Source organism: Grammomys surdaster, unplaced genomic scaffold (genome assembly GCF_004785775.1).
Source record: "Grammomys surdaster isolate TR1022 unplaced genomic scaffold, NIH_TR_1.0 125701, whole genome shotgun sequence".
NCBI classification, from domain to species: Eukaryota; Metazoa; Chordata; class Mammalia; order Rodentia; family Muridae; genus Grammomys; species Grammomys surdaster.
This window is the reverse complement of record NW_021620536.1, coordinates 1134244-1147925: the sequence shown is the minus strand read 5'-3', so window position 1 is coordinate 1147925 and position 13682 is coordinate 1134244. Positions and strand designations below refer to the sequence as shown.

General features: G+C 42.1%; 1 protein-coding gene across 1 annotated transcript in view; it reads left to right on the top strand.

Moving 5' to 3' along the window:
• The first annotated feature begins 310 nt into the window (after positions 1–310).
• Positions 311–13682, top strand: part of Ttll7 (tubulin tyrosine ligase like 7) — a 126170-nt gene continuing 112798 nt past the window's right edge. The window contains exon 1 of the mRNA XM_028788086.1: positions 311–531. The gene's annotated coding sequence lies outside the window, so the exon portion shown is untranslated. The remainder of the gene's footprint in view (positions 532–13682) is intronic.

The following is a 13682-nucleotide window of genomic DNA, read 5'->3' as shown; positions in this document are numbered from 1 at the left end:
CTTAGGAGGGGATGCCACCCTGGAGTTAGGGTTGCTAGGTCCTCTGTTAAAGGCGTTCTGAACGCTCCCCGAGCGGGACCAAGAATAAGGCGGGGTGAGGGGTGCCCCGGAAAGCCTAGTTCATTCTTTTGCACACCTAGATGAGAAGCCACGGGTCCAAGAGGTCCCTAGCTCTCAGGGCGAGAGGCGGGCAGAGGTCCCACCTTTTCTTTGGTTTCTCCTGCCCGTAGCCAGCCCTCTCGAGGTTCTAGTACTTTTGCCTCCATGCAGGACGCGCACCCCTGGGCGCAGTGGGCAAATGGTCTGGCCCATCGGTAGCTACCACCCCCTTGGGCACAGCAGCTGCTCCAGCTGCTCCTGGTCGGGTCGAGCTTCTGAGCTCTGAACCGTGCCTGCCCCGGGCTGTGGGGTAGCTGAGGTGATCCCAGGACGACCCGCGGGGTGGGCCGACCGGGGAGCGGCCAGCGGCGGCGGGAAGTGTGGGCCACCGAGGGGCCTGCCACTGGATCCAGCCGGAGAGATACCTCAGCCGTGAGTACCTGCCCTTGCCCCCGCCCCTCTCCTCCACACCCCAGGTCGCTGTGCCCATTCCCTCCAGTCCCTGTCCTGGAGACATGCCAGGGTAAAAGCTGTCAGGAGGGCGGCTGCTGCCAGGCTCATGATTCAGCATCATTGGTGCCCAGTGGTTTGGGCAGAAGGAGGAGGGGACTGGACCGGATTATCTGTGGGGTCCCACTTCAGTTTCTAGACATACTCTGGCAGGGTGAAGGGGGCAGAGCTCCCAGTCCCCCGCTGGGTTGCTCTGTCATGATATTCTGTCCCCAGCCCCAGTGTCAGCCTCCTTGAGCAGAGCATGTTGTGTATTCTTGAAAGTGTGTCAGTGAGAGATCTCTTTTCCCACACGTTTCCCTTTCTCCACTTCTCATCCCACTGGACATCCACTTTATCTGATATCAAAACATCCCCCCAAAATGAAATTTTTGTTTTTGGTAGAATTTGTCTTATATTCAGTATTGGTTTGACGGATTCAAAAAAGAAAAGAAATGATGTATAGGAATTATGAATAACAACATCGTATTTTAGGCATGTTGTGTGTGTGTGTGTGTGTGTGTGTGTGTGTGCAATCGAGTTAAATTATCACATCAACTCAGAGCCAGTTCTCGAAAGTGAGGAACAGAGATCTTAAATTACAACCTCAAGGTCACAGACCAAGAATTTGAATCCAGGTCTCCCTCACGCCAACATCCACAGACCATACTGTATCCGTCAGTACTGGGTCCACTTATGCACTATTAGATATGAAGTATAATATTAATTTTCATAGGAGAAATCTCAACCACTAGTTACAGCAACCTGTAAACTTTCTGCACATTGCCCTGCACACATGGGAGTGATCCTGTGAGAGAACATCCATTTCCTTAGCATCTAGCAAAAAAAAAAAAAAAAAAAGATGTCTATTTGGACAACACTCTTATCAGAGAGCTGGGCCCGAACCAGAGATGCCCAAGATGATTTTGGGTGGTGATACATGCTGGATGCTCCCGTCTTGGGAGAATCAATTAGCATCGCAGTAAGCAATCTGGGAATCGTTATTTAATCTTTGGGTAACATTCAAAGGAAGAACAGTGATCCAGTTTATGGGGTGTGAGACTGAACCACGCACAGCGGGGTGACAAACAAGCTGAGACTCAAGTGATGCTATTTGGCTTGTCACAGCCTTGTGACTTGCCATAGCAGGTGACAGTTTATAGGTTAGGGAGCTAAGCTATAGAGAAGGCTTGAGGTCATCCAGTAAGTGCTAGCATGCGAACAAGCACTTACTCTTAAGTGCTTGCTTCACTTATTAAATAAAACATGTATGTGCGATAGTAAGACAGAGTTGTGAACAGTGAGAAGTGGGTTTGTTAATTGATGCCCTGCTCTTCAGAGTCAACAATCACACTGACCTTGTATTCACCCTCTGCAAAAATAATAGACACTAGGTCTTTCTTTCTCCTCTGGCAGGTCCTTTGACCTGCTTTCAGTTACGATTTATGGATTATCTTTTAAGATATGCAACGGTTGTTGATGTCTCGGGTGTCAGGTTGCTAATGCACAGATGGTCTTTATTTCTGAGTCCTGGCAGGGTATTCGATGGCACACAAGAACACAGCCATTTACTTCATCACTTCTGAAGCACTGGACAATTGATCTGGAGAGTGCTTCTTTTGGTTAAAGGGGATATTAATAGACTGAAGCCCTCAGCCTAAGGAAGGACATAACGTGGAGGCAAAGATTTATATCTGTTGTTCAGACAAAACCTGCAAGAGAAGCGGGACTCTGTGTGTGGTCTTGTGATTTTTAGAAGGTCATTCCATTTCTTATTTACATTCTGCACCTTGGTGAGGCATGTTGCAAGCCAATCTGTTTGATCCCAAGAGGAACTTCAGGATTGATATGAACGAATAAGCAGAAATAGACTATTACTGCTCCAAAAGCAGAAGATGGAAAGTGCATGTCCTACCAGTGATGTCATAGGCAGGGTTTTAAAACAGTAGGCTTCATTGAGATAATACCACTAGGGCACGGATATAATGCTAGCCCGGCTGTAGAATTCTACTTCCTCTCTGCCTCTGCATATATTTGACCAGTAACTACTAAAAAGCATCTAAATGTATGACTTCAAGAAACTCCAGGTCTAGCTGAGAGGTACTTACTTACTTAGAAATAAGGAACTGAATGACAGAATGGGCTCAATGTCGGCAGGTGATGTAACTTTAGGTGTTGTGGCAATACCTGAAGAGAAGAGGGAACCCGTAGAAGCAGGGTGGTTGGTCAGACGGCCAGGGACGTCTTTATGCACAGAAGTGAATTAAGTGACTATCTGAAGCCTGGACTGATTTCCATAGGTAGAGAAATGGTCAACCGAGATGCACTAGGCTCTGGGCTGTAGAGAACTTTGAATGCCAGGCATGAGATCTGTTTCTGCTGTGGTAGCCACAGAACTAGTAGAGATAGTTTTAATCAGAGCGAGTTTTTTCTCGCTCATGTTCATCATTGCCTTTGCCTCAATACCCTTGCAGAAAAATGGAGTCCTCTTGGACACTCAAAGAATTATCAACTAAATGCAGAAAAAAAATTCTGTGAAAATAAAATACTTCCCTTCCAATGAGAGTCACCCTTTAAAATTTTATCCATTATACAGTTATGAACAAATTGGAAAGTATGAAAATATAAATACATAGCACAACCAAGTAAAGACAACCGTTGACAGCATAGTTTATGTCTGGTTTTAACTGTGATAAGTTATTATTGTCTTTTTTTAAAACTTTTACTTTCAAACACTGGTTTTCACCAAATTATAAGTGAGCACTAAACATTTTAAGTGCCTGCATAACTTTCCATGAGGTAGACATACTAAAATTTCCCAATCAGTCCTTCCTTTTTACTGTATCATTGATAATAATCATGACATCCTGGGGAACATTTCAATGCATGAACTCTTTTATCTTGAAGATTAATTCTGGAGGCTGACATCTCTGGAGAAAGGGTGTGGTCTCTTCAAATGAGATGATGTCAACAAGCTTTGAATCTCTACTAGAGCTTACACGTTCAATTTAGTCTCAATTGGGCATACAATATTACAATATTGTTAAAAATGCAAATCGTGTCTGTGGCTTCTCAGATCACCCTGCTCCAGGCAACTCAACTTCTCGTTAGAACAAAGTAGCTAGATCCTAAGAACCTAGAGAAGGGTAGGCATTTAGAACTAAAGAGAGAAGATATAATTAAGGCCAGAGAACAGGTTTGATGAGATAAAGGGGGAGTGTCTGTCCAGCAAAGAGGCATCTGTGATAGAGGATCTTCAACTCCTGGAGATGTGTTTGTGGGCCCGACCCCACAACTTTCCCCCTAGCAGAAACCATACCCTGAAACAGTCTCCTTCAGACTTTTGCCTCTGTTGTCCTATGTCAGAGTCTCAGGTATTTAGCTTTGCTATCCCAGTAATGCTGGGCACGGACTGACGGTCTCTAAGTCTATGACGTACAGAGTCTGTGACCCATGCCACACCACAGCTCTTAGCAGAAGCCCCCACTACAAAGTGCACAGGAAGCACATTTGGTGGACCTTGAAAGCTCCTGTTTAACCCCTGATGTACGTTTGTCGGAGATGACCTTTGAGCAGAGTGGCGGATGGGATAACATGCTTAGCGTCACCACCCAACACTTAGATCCTTACGTCATTTCTCACCAGAGAAGAAAGTTTCTCTGTGGAGACCATGCCTCAGTTTTCCTTATGTGTTGAAAAGCCACGTAATATTCCCTCCTTATTAAGAGTAAGACAGGAGCCCAGTGTTGAGAAGATGCTTTATCTGGGCTGTTGACTTATTCTCTAAAGTTCTTCATTGGACTTTCCTTGGGATCTACTTCCATCCTTCTTGCTTGGGTCGTGAGCCTGGGGCTCCGCTCAGGTGGTTGGCTGTAAATTTCTCTGGTCCTAGTGGAAGGGGAGTCAAAGGCTATGACTGCACTGGAGGACACACTTAGGACCCGAAGCTAGTTCTGGGATGAGTCAGTCATGAAGCAATGAAGACTAGAGAATTGCACTGCAAACCCCAGTGAAACTTGATCTTCCCTTTAGGCCCCAAGAGATGATTTTTTGATGGAAGCTAGGCTTTCAAGGACCTGAGGATTTTGAGCTGAATTTGCCTTATGGTTAGTTGGAGCCTATTATCAAAGAGTTGGCTTAAGTTCTTAGGAGCTTGCAAGTCCCTTTCCATTTATCTCAGGCATTATTCTTCAAACATAGAGTGGGCTCAGCAGTCTCAAAAGTGTAACTAAGTGTAACTGTTCATTCCCCGTTCACCTTTATTTCCCATCGGACATTAAGCTCTGACTACGTGACTGCCAGTAGTGTATACCATTAGTGACAAAGCCAAGACAGTGGACTCATTTAGACTGTAGGGTGTGAGTGGGTGATGTATTAATTGCTTCCTTTCTTTCTCACATCTTTTATTTGAAATCACCTGGTTGGTTGGCTGATTTTTTTTCTTCAGGTTTTAGAATATAGTGGTCAAGTGCTCACTGGGGTCTTCTCTCAAGTGCCTTAAAGGTCTCTGGGATTGTTTCCACCCCCAACCCTGAAATTGATGATATTGTCAATATGCAAAGCTACTCATGTTGGCTGCTGATTCTAAGTTCTTGGGACACCTAAGCTTCCAACCCTGTGTTATTTCTTGTCCCTCTGCCTTGCCGTGGGAAATGAAACGTTGTGTTTGACAAAGGGCTATTTTTGAACAATTTTAGCTCCCTCACCCACTGCTTTGTGAAGTGTGAACTGGTACCCTGGCCGATTCGATGGGATGAAAATAGCCTGGTTTCTTTTTTAAACTTTATTTTTATGTTGAAAATTCCTGCCTCCCTTGTTAGCATTTGGGCAGAGAAGCTGTCTTTTAAAGCAAAGAGGAAATCTGTGGATTTAGACGGTGAGGGAACAATGATCCAGGCAGCCTCTTCAAGATCGTCCCTTGGCTGTAGGTCATTCCATGGCTGGCTTGTGCACATTCTTAGGCACTCATTAAAGATAATTCCTTTATCAAGTATTCCTACTTGAGTTGCATGCAGAATTTAATTGACATAGCCCTGCTATATTTAAATGTGGACTATTGGTAAGAAAAGCAACTGTAGGTTTGAGTCACTGCATTTCCTGGAAACAGTGCATAATTTTGTCATAATCGAAAGTCTACTCTTCAAAGGATCCATTAGATAAAGCATCTGGCTACGAGTAACATCTGGAGTGATAACCGGAGAAGCAGAACAGTTAGCTTGGTTCTTAGTCTGTGTCTGGCACAGGCTGCCTGTAACTAATGGCCCTGAGATAGTCCTGGGAAGGGATAGGATGAAAAGTGACCCCTTTTCTGTAGTCGGTTGGTTTAATATTCATGAGCCATCTGTGAGTATATTTACTTAGTTTTAGTTTTGGTCACATCCATGAAATAATCATGAGTGACATAATCTACCATCCTGTGATTGGCAAGTATCATTTTGTCCATTTTAACAGTGTGACAAATAGAACCAAGGAGACAAAGCATGAGCAAACATTAGCGTGCAGAGAACCAGCTCCTGGCCCGTAGCTGTCCCTTCAGATATGTGTCTCCATACCTGCTGCTAGCGCTTTATATGAAACGAAGACAGTGACCTTCCCTGGTTTTTATTGATAGACTTTTGGTTTTACTTCCTTTAGGGCACTTGGGAAAAACCTCAGGTATTGAATACCTGTGTGGTCAGTACTTCACATTTAAACCCATTAGTTTTGGAAAGTATAAAATATCATTTCTAGAACTCCACAGAGATATAGTTGAAAGAAAACAGGCATCTTAAGCACTAAGGGAGGCTGTAAGGGAGGAACCAGTGCCTCTCAGAATCTGTGGGCTCAGGCCAGAGAGATGGCTCATCAGGTAAAGTGCTTGCTTCACAGGGAAAGACCCAAGTTGGAACTCTTGAACACATGTGAAGGTGGAAGGAGAGAAACTACTTGATAAAGGTCCCTCTGATTCTCCCATTTGTGTCATGTACATGTGTGATCTTCCTATAACAGTGTGCACATGCACATACAAATAATATATAAACTGTTTTAAAAATTAAAAAAAAATACTAGATTTTCTATCTGAGCAAAAGCCTTTTCACTTGTCTAAAACTGATGCCAAACAAACATTTGGTGTAATGAAATGGTTACTATTACATATGTTTTGGGTTGTCATTTTGGAAGAAGAGGTATTTTATTTTTAAAATGTTTATTTGGGGTGTGTGTCTCCAGAGCTATTTTTATCCTTGACTCAGTATTAAGTATAACATGTATTCCTCATTGGTTAAGCAGAGCATATGTGTTTCCATTTGGTACTTAATCATTTGTGAATGTTGTTTCTAGAGCAAGCAAAGGATACGAACACTACAGACCCTAGGATGCATGAAGGCTGAAAAACAGCTTCTACTGGGGATAACTTTAAGAAAATGCACGTAGGGGAGGGAGAGATGGCTCAGAGCTTAAGCCATTGTGCTGCTCTTCCAGGGAACCCAAATGTGGTTCCCAGCCCCTTTATGAGGCAGCTCACAATTGCCTATAACTTCAGCTCCAAGGAATCTAACACATTCTTCTGCCTTCTGTGGTCACCTGCTCTCACAGGCACAAACTTACACACACACACACACACACACACTTAAAAATATAACATCTCAAAAAATCTCATAAAACCCAAAAAAGTGTACTCAGTATTATAGAGATTTGGATCGCCACATAAAAGTAGCTGATGATACAGAAGCGAACTGTTTGTCTTCTTAGCTAATTGTACATCTCGTGTCAGTATGAAAGTGATGACACCATTTTCTAAACAATAATAATCACACAGTGGTCACTGCTTGCGTATGATGTCATCTTTCATGCTTTCATTTACAAATGGACAACCATGGTCTTAAAAAATATTAAATGGGAAGTTCTTGAAATCATAGTTCAAAGTTCTGAGTAGTGCAGCTCCAAAGTGTACAGGCAGTGGTGCCGGTGACTTAGATATGGCAAAAAGAAGCAGCAAAATACTCATCCCAAGTGACAAGGCAAGAACTCCCAATAAGAAAGAAAACAGTCATGGGCAGAGGTCACCATGGCCTGCAGTACAATGAGCTATGAGCAAGCACATCTGTGTAACTTTTACAGACTGAACTGTTGGGTTGTCGTATTTTACTGTTAGTTGTCATTGTTGATTTCTTACTGTGCCCGGCTTATAAACAGAACTACCCTACACAAAACACATACATGCAAAACCATAGTGTATAAGAGTTGGTTCTAGCCAAGACTTCAGGCCTGTGCTATGTGTCTGGGAAAGTGTGTCTGTCATTCTTCTTTGGTCTTAACCCCATGTAGGCCAACATTCTCCTTTCTGTGTCTACGAATTTAAACATGTTAGATACTGATCTAATGAGCCAGGCTCTCAGGTGGATGGAGTCAAATGCTGTTTGCCCTTTGCATCTGTTTATCTCAACACAGTACCCTCAGGGTTCACCCTGCTGTAGTCCGTGGTGGTAAATTTCCTCCCATCTGAAGGCTGAGTAACACGGCACTGTGAGGATGGATCATGCTCTGTTTCTCTGTCAGCTTCTTCATGATGTTTGTGTTGTTTCCACTTCTTGGCTCTGGTGCATACTGCTTCTGTGGATGTGGGCCTCACATGTCTCTCTAAGGCTCAGTTCCCACTTCTTGAATTGTATTCACGAGCAGGGTGCCTGGATCAGAGGGTGATTCTACTCTGCACACTCTGATGTTCTATACAGAAGTTTCAGTATGTTGCCACCAGCAGTACACACATGTTCTGATTCCCACACTCATGCCGACACCTCCTGCTTTGGGCTGTTTTGTGAAGTGATGACTCAACTGTGGTTTTGGTTGTGTTTCTCGGATCATTAGTGATACTGGCATCTACTTTTTCACGTGCTTAGCGTACATCATCTTTGGAGACATGTCTACTAGAGTCATCCACTGTAAAATAGCATTAGTTATTTGATTGTTTCAAGAAGCAGTTTTTGATTTTCATTGTTAAACTGTAGTTTTTATGTATTCCAGCTGATAATCATGTATTCAGTAGATGCTTTCCAGATATGGTTTCCTATTCTGTAGATCACTTTTTTTCCCTCTGTTATATAGTTAATTTTCACTTTTCTTGCTTACATATATAATTGTTCATTTTAGCAGTCTAAAATTTATTGTTGGATTGTTTCAAGACTTATGTTCCTTAATTCCTTTTTCCTTATTTCTAATATCTACAAGACTATTTTTGTAAATTTTTAATTATGACATATACCATACTGGTTTATAAATTAAACTTAGTGTTAGTCTCGATTGCCTGTGGAAAAATTTAAAGTTAGTTGATATCTTCACTATATCAGTTCTTCCAAATCATGAACATGACAGATTCTTCTAGACTGTCTTACTTGATCTCTTTCATCAATATCAATAAGTTTGATGGTACAGATTTTGCATACACTTCAAATACTTTATCTTTACCTGGAACAAACATAAATGATATTCAATTTCAAATTTCTGTTCCAATTTTCTTGTAGTCAGGGAGTAAACATGCAATTGGTTTTGTGTCTGAATTTTGTTAGTCTGTAAGCTTACTGAATTTGTTTCTTGGTGATAGAATTTACAGATATTTTCTTTTTATACTAAACATGATTATATAATCTGCAAAACAATTTGCTTTCTTTCCAACCTACACACCTTTGTTGCTTTTGCCTTAATACGATGGCTGGAACTTCTAGTACTCTGTTAAATAAAAGTGATGAGTTCATATCATTGTCTTGTTACCAGGATTATGCAGATGTCATTCCGTTCCTGTTAAGTACAATGTTAGTTGAAGTGTGTGCGTGTCTCTGTGTGCGCATGTCTCTGTGTTTGTCTCTCTGAGTGTGTGTCTTTGTGTATGTCTGTACGTGTGTGTGTTTGTGTGTCTCTGTGTGTGTCTCTGTGTGTGTCTGTGTGTGCCCGTGTCTGTGTGTGTTGTTGTTGTTGTCATCCCACTGTTTCCTTTAACCCTTCCATAAACTGAAAATGTTAAAAAAGTTGCTTTCTGTGCTGAACATATATTTACATTTTCCTTTCATCATCACTACCAGAAAAATGTAGAGAGACTATTTACATAGCATTTGTGTTGTATTGTTAGTAATGCACAGAGCGCTTAAAGAGTGCATAGGAAGACACGTGTCCATTAAATGAGAATATATGCTGCTTTTTGTAAGGAATTTGAATACGGATAGATTTTGTTATCTCTTGGGTGTTGGATCTCCTGTACCTGCTATTTTTGGAGGTCCATGACGTTCCTCTCTGTTCCTAATGCAATGAAACTTTTCTCATGAATGGAAGTTACAGCCATAAGTGGTAGGGCATTCTGATTGCAGCACTTGGGAAGTAGAGGCAGGGTTAGGAGTTTAAGGTTATCCTCGGCTATATATGACCTTGAAGTTTGTAAGGGTTACATGGAATCCTGGATCAAAATACAAAGAGAAAAATAATTATTAGTTAATACGAGTATAATTTTTCTTCTCTGTGCTTTTGAATAGTGATTCAACTTTATGAACATGAAATAAATATTGATTAATCATGAGTGTACGCGAAAACATTATTTGCATTCATATATATGTGTATACACATATTTGCAAAATTTTTCTAAGGACTTTGCATCTAAATATATGAAGGACAATAGCCCCTGGCTTCTTTTATTCATGTGTTTTTTTTTTTTTTGTCTGATTTTGGTTCTACGTACTAGACCACGAGTTGGGAACCACTTCCTCTTCCATATTCTAACAGAACCTCCTGGGACATGGAAAATTCCGTTTCAGAAATTTTTAAATTAAAAAAAAGAACTCTAATAGTTGAATAACTGCTCAGGTCGTGTCTTTTCTCTTGAAATGAGATTTGGCAGTTTGTCATTTTTAAGGGAAATCCTCTAGGTTATTGGGTTTATGCATACCTTTGTCCCCGGATTTCCCTGACTTCCTGCTTTTCATTTCTTGGATGGTTTTGTCTGTCTGTCTGTCTGTCTGTCTGTCTGTCTGTCTGTCTGTTTTTTGTTTTTTTCTGCTTGCTCCAGCTTTATTTTCTCTACTTTTGAAAGTTCTTAACCAAACTGAGGGCGTGGACTCAGGATGGCTTCTCCCGTCTCATGTCAGCATTCACGTGCAGCACGATTCCTCTTGACTCGGCTTTGCCTCCATCTTACAGAATGTGATCTTTCGTTTCATTTACAGTCTGTCCTAGATCAGTGTTTAAGGAAGTATTTCTGTTTGGACTCACGGGCTACTGAGGAGCCTTTTATCCTCTTGTGTGTGTTTTGTAAGATTTTACTTTATATGTACACGTGTGGGTGCTTGCGTGTGTGTGTGTGTGTGTGTGTGTGTGTGTGTGTGTGTGCAGGTAACTATGGGGCCAGAGGAGGGCATTTCTTAGAGCTGGAATTACAGCAGTTGTCAGCCTTCAGACATGGCATGGGGGATTAAACTTAGATCCTTTGGAAGAGCTGAATGTGCTTTTAACCTCTGATCCTGCTTTCCAGTTTCCTTTTACATTTCTTAAATTAATTTAAGAAATAATTAATAAATTAATAATAATTAATAAATTAATTGGGTCTCACAATGTGGCCCAGGTTGGTCTTGAACTCATGGCCTTAGGTTACCATCCCAGCTTAGCCTCTGAGGGGTTAGAGCTACAGGCTGTGATGTCTGGTTGAGAAGAAACTCTGACTTCTCAAAGTTTGGAGATTTTGATGTTTTGGTTTCTAGCTTACTTCTTCTACTTAATTAAGGAATCTATTGTGGTTTAAATTATTTTAAATTTGCCTAAAGGTTCACCTTGGTTTGTAAGTCTTCCTGTGTTTTATGGATGAAAACATAGTATGTGCCAAAAGCGTGATGGAGTCTTGAAATAATGTGTGTTCTCCTGGTTCTGAGTAAAATATCTTAAGGTCGACCAGATCCTATCAGCTAATGCACTGCTCAGCTCTGCTCTCTGAATGCAGCGCTGTCAACTGTCATGTATATGTAGGGTATTTGCTTTTTTGTGGCTAGTATTTCAGTAGCACAATATCCTTCAGAGTCACCCACCTTGTCACAGGTAACATGGTTTTCTCTTTAAGAGTTGAGTAGTATTCTACACTCTAACTACATGCTATATACATGCATATATACAACGCTATGCTATATGTATTAAACTTGTCTGTCTGTTGACAAACACACTGGGGATGGAGTTACCCCTCTGCTCCATTTGAGGACCCCCAAAAGATATATATACTGGACCCTCCTTGTCCAAACTAACCCCATTGAAAGGTTATTGTAGTAAGATCTGAGTCCACTAGCGACTTTTGACATGCTGAACTTGTGAGTGAGTCATAGTCAAGTTTATGTTTTACCTCCCGTAACTTTTGAAATGAAAACCAACCAGTCTGGTAACAGCCAAAAAGTATTCCATATAGGAAATCTCCATTTTGATAATCTCTCAATTACAGCGTTTGAATTTTAAGCAAATGCACTGTACGCTATTCTATGACTCCTGTGTCCTGTCCCCTTCTTACCTTCTCCTGACACTTTCCAGTCTCAGGTGAGCGGTATCCACTCACAGCTTGTGTGGGATCAACCCTGTCCTAACACATAGGTGGATTCAGCTCGCATATGCCACCCGTCCTTTGTTCCGGACTTTTTGCACCCAACACAGTGCTCCCCCGCCCTGCCCACATCTTCGCTGGTGTCTTATCATTGAATAATACCACATTGCGTATATGTACTGCATTTCCTTTGAGCATCCATTGATGGATACTGTTTTCATGAGTTAGCTGTTGGGAACAGTGCTGCAGTAGATATGAGAACAGAGATGGCCTTTGTGTATCCGGATTGAGTTTCCGACCCAGCGGTGGGATGGCTGATAGCTCTGTTTGAAGTCTCGGTGAACTTCCGGACTGTTTTCTGTAGCAGCTTTACTAATAATATACAACCCCACCAGCAGTGTCAAGAGTGCTTGTGTCTTTCATGTGCTTGCCAGCCCTTGTTTTTCTTCGTCTTCTGTATCAGCCATTTGTAACTGATCCAGTGATGTAGCCACTGTTTTTGACTAAGTGCATTTTTTCCCCTCTATGATAAGCAGAGTCTCCAGTGTGCCATTCTAGAGGATGGCTGGGAAGGCTAATCCTTCCTTTTTCTTATGAAATGATTCTAATCTACCCATCTGATTGCATTTCAGATTGAGTTCTCAGGAGGGACCCTCTCAAGAGCCTTTTTCCTCCATATGTAGCTTCTCATCTGTTTGTGAGGAACTAGACAGATGCCCTGGGAAGACGAGAAAGAAGGGCTTTGTGGAGTCATGAAATCTCCTGGGTCTGTTAGTAACTGGACCTCCCTTTCTGATGTGGTGGTCTGTTGAAGTGCTGCCTCAGATTCCATACAGATTAAACATTACTGTTCTACCTCTGTGGTGATTGGTTATATCCTTGGTAGGTGGGGTAGATGTCCAGGAGGACCAACTTCATAGATTAAAAGGAGGAGAATGGAAAACACTGTTTTGAGGGCTTCTGTAGGGCATGGTACTCAAAGTATAACCTATATATGCAGGTGAAATTGCCACACGACCCCGGGAGAGCATATGAAAAACATTGCTCTGCTTAGAAAAATAAACAAAAATGCAGATGACCTTCCCTGGAATCACAGTGTGTGTGTGTGTGTGTGCCCATGTGCGCTTGTTTGTGTGTGCTTGTGTGTGTGTATACTTGTGTGTGCGCATGGGTGCTTGTGTATGTGTATATGTGTGTGTGTGTGTTTGTAGCCACACTCTCTCACTTTCACCCCCCTTTTCTGACCCTAAAGAGCCAGATTTGAACTGAAATTCAAGTAGCAGCAAGCTGCACCTTCTACCCTGTCCCAGGCCTGCTGTCTGGGTGCCAAGAGGAAGTGGTTGGCTTGTGACCAGGTCTTTTCCTTCTTTGGACATTGTCAGAACCGAGGATGCTGAAGACTGGTGCGCCTGAGGTGAGTCAGCGGAGCTGTCTGACATTTTCCAGGGTGTGTATGGTGTATGAGTGTGTGTGATGTGTGAGTGTGTGTGTGGTGTATGAGTATGTGTGTATGATGTGTGAGTGTGTGTGGTGTGTGAGTGTGTGTGGTGTGTGAGTGTGT